This window comes from Penaeus chinensis, chromosome 17, assembly GCF_019202785.1.
Source record: "Penaeus chinensis breed Huanghai No. 1 chromosome 17, ASM1920278v2, whole genome shotgun sequence".
Classification (NCBI taxonomy): domain Eukaryota; kingdom Metazoa; phylum Arthropoda; class Malacostraca; order Decapoda; family Penaeidae; genus Penaeus; species Penaeus chinensis.
Window position 1 is genome coordinate 815,639 of NC_061835.1, and position 7,500 is coordinate 823,138.

Consider the following 7,500-nt stretch of genomic DNA (forward strand, 5'->3'; position numbering starts at 1 on the left):
GTGCGTCAGTTTGCGTGCGTGCGGATGTGCATGTACGCTGCGTGATCGTTTTTTGGGTATACATGTAAGTGTCCGAAGGGTGGGTCGTCTCTTGTGATAATGATTCCGATAAGCCTATCAGATATTTTTACTTCCATGTGTGTGTATCTTTAAAATTACGACGTCGCTGAGGTGTGCGTTAAATAAAGTGACAGTTTTCGACTATAGTAGTGACAGTGAGAGAGAGTGATACGCACATCACAGCTGCAGGAAGAGAAAAAGTAAAAAAAAAAAAGCCATAATTAAGACTAACAAGTGATCACAACATAGCCCGCGTCTGTAAGTACACGAAAGTTCATTCCCATGTCCCCCCAGAGGAAAGTCCAATGAAAAAAAAAAAAACACTTACGACCCTTCAAGGAATCTTCAAACGAATTCTGTGACAGTGACCAGTAAGTACTATGCAAAGCCCAAAATAGCTGTCAGTGTCTACGCACAGCCAACAACCACAAGGTTAAGAGAGAGGCGTGTTCCTCTCTCTCCCCACACACACATCTACCGTGTAAGTGACACAATAATTCGCGTGTCATTTATAGTATGTGTCGGTTGAGTCACTCAGGATGGTGTCAATTGGTGTTCCTTTTTCCCCGTCGTTTGTCCGTGGTTGTTGGGCGCTGATTTGGGTGGCCATGGCCTTGTCACTTCTGTTGTTACTCTTGTTACTGTGTCGGGAACTCGTGGAGTTCATTATGCTAAGTGCCGTTGCATCATTCTTTCTGAACGAATATTTCCTTTTCTCTGAGTGATATATTTTTTTTCTGTTCGTAATCCTTTCGGAAATGCTGTTACTATATTATCCGAATGGGAGGAGTTCAGCAACGGGACGTAATCTCGTACGTATCTCGCGTTTAATCCCGTGGGAATTTGCATAAGCGCCTTTCAAACCGAACGGAGCTCCTTTCATTACGAATGTCAGTCACAAGCAGCTATACTTTTAATCCCTTCAATGGCGTGCTACTCTATTAGCGTGCCCTGCCAACATCATTTCCCCGACTTTACACTCCAAATGCCCATGCCCGAGGACCCTTCCATTATGCCACATGTACCTCGAGTGCCACCGAGCCAGGCACTCCCTACCACAACAATCATCAAGTGCCAAATAACAGTGGCACCCACGGAGACCCTTCCTTAGCCCTAGTCAATGCTAACCCGAGTGCCAGTGGACAGTGCCATTTAGGTGACGTCACGCTGCCTTGCAAGACCAGAGCCTGATGCTTATGACAGTGCCAAGGAGGAGCAGAGTGCCATGCATCCGTGGGAAGGACCCAGATGCTGCTGCTGGAGGGTGTGGGTTCCGAGATGAGGTCACAGGACTTTTTTTTTTTTTGGGGGGGGGGATCTTGCTTTATCTTCTTCTTTATCTTTATCTTCATCTTCATCTCCATTTTCGTCTCCATTTTCATCTTCATCTTCATCTCCATTTTCATCTCCATTTTCATCTTCATCTTCATCTCCATTTTCATCTTCATCTTCATCTTCATCTCCATTTCCATCTCCATCTCCATCTTCATCTTCATCTTCATCTCCATTTTCATCTCCATCTTCATCTTCATCGTTCTCGTCGTCGTCAACATCATGATTATTATCATCATTATCAACATTATTACCATTATTAATCTACCATCATTATTATCGTCGTCATTATCTTGCTGATGTTATTACTAATACTGTTACACAATTAATGTTTAGTGTCAGTCATAGCTATTACTACTGTTAATGGAATTAATACCAGTGCTAAAAGTTATATTAATATTATCGGTATTACTATCGTCCTGTCTTCAATATCATTATCATTATTGTTCATATCATAACTAACAGTATCATTATTCTTATTGTTTCGCTCCAATTATTAATGTTAATGAAAATGATTGTATTTAACCCCGCGGTCTCTGTTATTCGGAATTAAGGCGCGTCCTCATCCGGGCATTTCCTCCTCCATCTCGCTGGATGACCTTCCGGACAGCATCTTCGGTCATCATCGTGATTGACATTTTCATCTTCATCATTATCTTCGTCTTCGTCGTCTCCGCTTTCGTCGTTGCATCGTCTTTTCTGATTCTGGGTCTTCTTCGTTTTCTTCTTCTTATGTCTGTTCGTCTTTATTATCGTCGTTTTATTGTCATCATCGTGATCGTCATCGTTATTATCATCGTCATACCCGTCATCGTCATCATCATCATCATCGTTGCCGGCATCTATCATTTATCATCTTTAACATCGTCACCACCACCATCAATCATAAATCACCATCATCATCACAATCATCACCATCATCAATCATCATCATCACCATCGTCACCATCAGTCATCATCATCACAACCACCACACCACCGGTCATCACCATCATCATATTCACCACTCATCACCATCAACCATCACCGTCATCACCATCATCCTCACCATCATCCTCACCACAGTCACCATCATCACTATGACTCCCACAATATCATCATCACCCTCATTATCCACATCACTATCATCACCATTACCATCGCCATACTCATCATCATCATCAATAAAATTATGTCTCACGAATATTACAAAATACAGGCAATAATACGAATGATGATATATAAGTAAAAGCAATATAGATTTTTTCTTAAAGAAAAGAACTTATGTCATTAACATTTTCAGACATTCATACGATATTCACTTTTTGACCGAGAGAAAGGGGGAATAGGCATGGAGGGAGAGAAGAGGCGGGGAGGAAGGAAAGGGGAGAGGGAAGAGAAGGAGAAGAGAAGAAGGAGATAGGAAAGGAGGAGGTGGAAGGCGAGAGAGGGGGTGAAGGAGGAGGAGGAAGAAGATGAAGGAGAAGAAAAAGAAAAGGAAAGGGAGAATAGAGAGAGGTAGAGAAGGAAGAGGAGGGTGAAGCGAAAAATAAAAGAAGCCAAAGAAAGAAGGAGAAAGAAGGTGTGATGAGAGGAAAGAAGAAAAGGAAGACAAAGAGAATAAGAGAGAATGAGAACAAGGAGACGAAACCGGAGACAAGGTCGAAGAAGGACACAATCAAAACAAAACAAGTAAAGCAAGGAGGAACAGGAAGAAAAAAAAATAAGAAGAATGGTAGAGAGAGAAGAAGGATAGAATAAGACAATTGAATAAATTAAATACAAATACGAGAAGAATATCTTTTAAAAAGAATGGAAGAGAAAGCGAAGAAGGGAAGGGAAGAGGATAAGAAGATAATGAGGAAAACGACGAGGAGGAGATGGAAGAGAAACTGAAAAGAGAGAAAGAAAGAATGTAGAAGACGAAGTGGAAAACGAGAAACAACAAAGAGAAGACAAAAAAAAAGAGAAATAAGAGAAGAAGAAAAAACAAAACAAAAAGAAGATGGAAGAGGAAGGGGAGAAGAAGAGAAAGAAACAAGAACGGTTATTTGATCTCATACAGGTTTAGCTTTTGTGAGGTTGTGAGACGAGGATGTAAATGCTCTTCTATTCCCCATTTCTTTTCTTCATTATTATTATGATTATTCTACTTTTTATTACATCAATTCAGATAATATAGATACAGATGCGATTTTGTTTTAAAGGTTTTAAAAGTTAACATGTCACATGAACGCGGGAAAATCTTTTACAAAGGGAATAACTGCGTAAAGTAATTTCACGGAATGACGAAGGTAATTTTGTCATTATTATCTTCATTTTCTTTGCGCTGTTGTTTTTTTTGTTGTTGTTGTTATTTCTGTTGTTTGTTTGTTTTTTGTTTCCACTTTTTTTTTATTCGTGGTTGTGGCCTTTTGCCGCTGTTGTTGCTAACGTCAGGATTATCGTTATCGTTAATATTATCATTGCCATCGCTGTTGCAGTTGTTGCTGTAGCAGTAGCAGAAGCAGTAAGGGTATTTATAGCAGTTTTAGCTGCTGTTTAAGCAACAGTTGTAGAATTAGTAACAGTAGATTTATAAAGATTTATGAAAATCTTTTACGCATTTATCCCCGTTTAGCTTTCGCTATTATCATCCCATTTCTTTCCCTTTTTTTTCTGCTTATTGATAACCAAAATTCAAAGAGATAACAAGACACACTCAGAACCTCATATCAAAGAGCATGTCTGATATCAGCCCTTGGTATCTCCCTATCTCGGTGTGTTAGGCGTAAGGATAAAAAGTTCGTTTATTATCTGCCGTAAACCCGTGTTTTATGGAAGGGTCGAAGAGGAGGAAGGGGAAGAAGAGGTGGAAGAGGAGGAAGAGGTGGAAGAGGAGGAAGAGGTGGGAGAGGAGGAAGAGGTGGAAGAGGAGGAACGGGAAGAAGAGGTGGAAGAGGAGGAAGAGGTGGAAGAGGAGGAAGGGGAAGAAGAGGTGGAAGAGGAGGAAGGGGAAGAAGAGGTGGAAGAGGAGGAAGGGGAAGAAGAGGTGGAAGAGGAGGAAGGGGAAGAAGAGGTGGAAGAGGAGGAAGGGGAAGGGAGGAAGATGGAGAAGTGGAGGAGAAGTAAGAAGAAGGGAGAGCGAGAAGGAAGGGGGAAGGGAGGAAGGTGGAGAAGAAGTAGAAGGGAGAGAGAGAAAGAAGGGGGAAGAGAGGGAGTTGGAAATGTGGAGAATACATAGAAGAAGGGAGAGATAGAAGGAAGGGGGAAGGGAGGAAGCTGGAGAAGTGGATGAGAAGTAGAAGAAGGGAGAGCGAGAAGGAAGGGGGAAAGGAGGAAGATGGAGAAGTGGAGGAGAAGTAGAAGGGAGAGAGAGAAAGAAGGGGGAAGAGAGAAAGATGGAGAAGTGGAGGAGAAGTAGAAGAAGGGAGAGCGAGAAGGAAGGGGGAAGAGAGGAGAAGTAGAAAGAGATGAAGAGAAAAGAGAAGAAGGAGCAGGAAAGAAGAAAAGAAAGAAACACAGAAGAGAAAAAAGAAGAGAAAGAAAAAAAAAGAAGAAAAATACGACGATAAAAAATGGGGAATACAGAACATAAAAATGCAGTTTTCATTTCGGAAAAAGTTTCGAGATGAAGTTTCGTTGCATGTTGAAAGGATCTTCGTCACACGCATATCCTAATTAGGCATCAAACAAACAGTATTTTTAGATTTTATTTGTTTATTCATTTATTTATTTATTTTAGTTAACCGCATCCGATGCAGTATGGTATCTCTAATCGAATTTAGGCTTCTAACCGTATTAAGTTCGAAATTTCACCTATTTGAAAGATAAGATATTGTTATCTAGTAGTTACTGCCCTGAAAGACGATTAGGTTTATGTTATCAGTTTATTACAAATCATAAATTAACGGGTAATCCCTGTGTCAATTTTGCTTTCCGTTTTCTGTCTTTCATCGTTTTTTATTTTTATTTTCGTTTTCTTTAAAATGAAATCATGACGAAGAATAACCTAGAATTTGTTTTTGTTTTTTTAAATGTAAAACGTGAAAGAGGATAGGAGAGTGTCTTGTTACATCAGAGTCAGAGAGAAGAGTGAAGTATTTAAATCTGCATTCGCGTTTAAACGTCGTGTGGAAAGGTGATGTTGATAATAGCCGTATTGATGATTGTAACTGGGATGAAATCGTTGTCTTTATTATTGTTGTGGTCCTTTTCATCATTATTATTGTCGATATCATTGTCGCTATCGTTATCGTTATCGTTGTCGTTATCATCATCATCAGTATCATCATCATTATCATCATCATCATCATCATCATCATCATCATCATCATCATCATCATCATCATCACTATCACTATCACTATCACTATCACCATCATCATCATCATCATCACTATCACCATCATCATAATCATTATCATCATCATCATCATCATCATCCTTATCATCATCACCATCATCATCATTATCATTGTCATTATTATCATCATTATCATCATCACCATCATCATTATCATTATCATTAGTATCATCATCATCATCATCATCATCATCATCATCCTTATTATCCCCGCAATCGTCATTACGTTCACCACCACCATCGTCATCATTATATTTATCTCCACAACAATTTAGAAAAATGATATAATGATAAAAACATATGCTCACTGCATCAACGTTGTTTGTTCAACTGCTCGTCGCGGCCATGTGAATGAGCGGCTCCTTTCACCGTGCAATATCCTCTTCCAATTGCAGAGCAACATTTTTATCGCCTCGTCATTTAAAACGTTTTGGCCGTTAAGGAGAATTAATTCGAATTAATTTCGGGTTTGGAAGGAAAGGAAGAAAAGGTGTTGTATTTTTGTTTCTATCTTTATTATTATTATTATTATTATTGGTTTTATTATTATTATTATATTATTATTATTATTATTATTATTATTATCATTATTATTATTGTTGTTATTATTATTATTATTTATTGTCTATTTTTATTGCATTTCATTGGTAGAGTTTTGGTTTCATTTGAAATATTTTTGTTTTGAAGTCTTTCGTCAGTTATGTTAGGCCTATTTATTTTTTTATTCATTAGTTGAGTTTGATAACGATAATGTTAAACATGAATGACAGTATTGGAACTTAAAGAAACTAAGAAAATGTGTTTAAAAAAAAAAACATGATTTGCTGAATAAACAAATGTCAAGAATTGTAGTAGAATACAAGAGGGTCACTTAAGCCTTGTCTCACATTTCCCGTATCTCAAACATGTTCGACTTTTTAAAACTGTTGGTTCTTTTTCTTTTTATTGTCTTTGAACTTTTAATTTTATTTTGATTAATATGATTCGACACTGACATTGAATAGTCTTATCTTGGATGAGCATTTCGTAAGTCGAAAAATGATCGTCAATTTGGCCTCTTGTTTTCCGAAATCGTTATGTCGGTTGCGTCACACGAAGGCTTGAGATTGCTGAGTCAGAGGCTTATCTGGAGATAAGCTGATCGTCTTGGGTTGTTTACGAAAAAAAAAGAAGAAAAAAAGGTGTAATTCAAGAGAGAGAAAAGATGCGAAAATGACTCTCTCTCTCTTTCGTGTTTCTTTCTTTCTCTCTCTCTCTCTCTCGCTCTCTCTTTCTCGTTGTCTTTCTTTCTTTTAATCTGTTTCTGGTGGTCTGTTATATGTCTTTGTCTCTCTTTGTCACTGTGTCGCTTTATCGCTCTCACTCTCTATCGCTCTCTCTCTCTCTATCGCTCTCTCTCTCTCTATCGCTCTCTCTCTCTCTCTCTCTCTCTCTCTCTCTCTCTCTCTCTCTCTCTCTCTCTCTCTCTCTCTCTCTCTCTCTCTCTCTCTCTCTCTCTCTCTCTCTCTCTCTCTCTCTCTCTCTCTCTCTCTCTCTCTCTCTCTCCTTCTCTCTCTCTCTCTCTCCTTCTCTCTCTCTCTCTCTCCTCTCTCTCTCTCTCTCTCTCTCTCCTTCTCTCTCTCTTCTCTCTCCTTCTCTCTCTCTCTCCCTCCTTCTCTCTCTCTCCCTCCTTCTCTCTCTCTCCCTCCTTCTCTCTCTCTCTCCTTCTCTCTCTCTCTCCTTCTCTCTCTCTCTCTCTCTCTCTCTCTCTCTCTCTCTCTCTCTCTCTCTCTCTCTCTCTCTCT

General features: G+C 39.2%; 1 protein-coding gene across 5 annotated transcripts in view; it reads left to right on the forward strand.

Moving 5' to 3' along the window:
- LOC125034005 (insulin-like growth factor-binding protein complex acid labile subunit) overlaps positions 1-7,500 on the forward strand; it is a 23,999-nt gene that overhangs the window by 84 nt on the left and 16,415 nt on the right. Inside the window, exon 1 of one of the 5 annotated variants that reach the window (XM_047625636.1) lies at positions 1-64. This exon is cut by the window's left edge and continues 61 nt beyond it. The exons of 2 other annotated variants lie outside the window; for them this stretch is intronic. The gene's annotated coding sequence lies outside the window, so the exon portion shown is untranslated. 2 more of the 5 variants (XM_047625635.1, XM_047625638.1) reach the window with 2 other exon arrangements.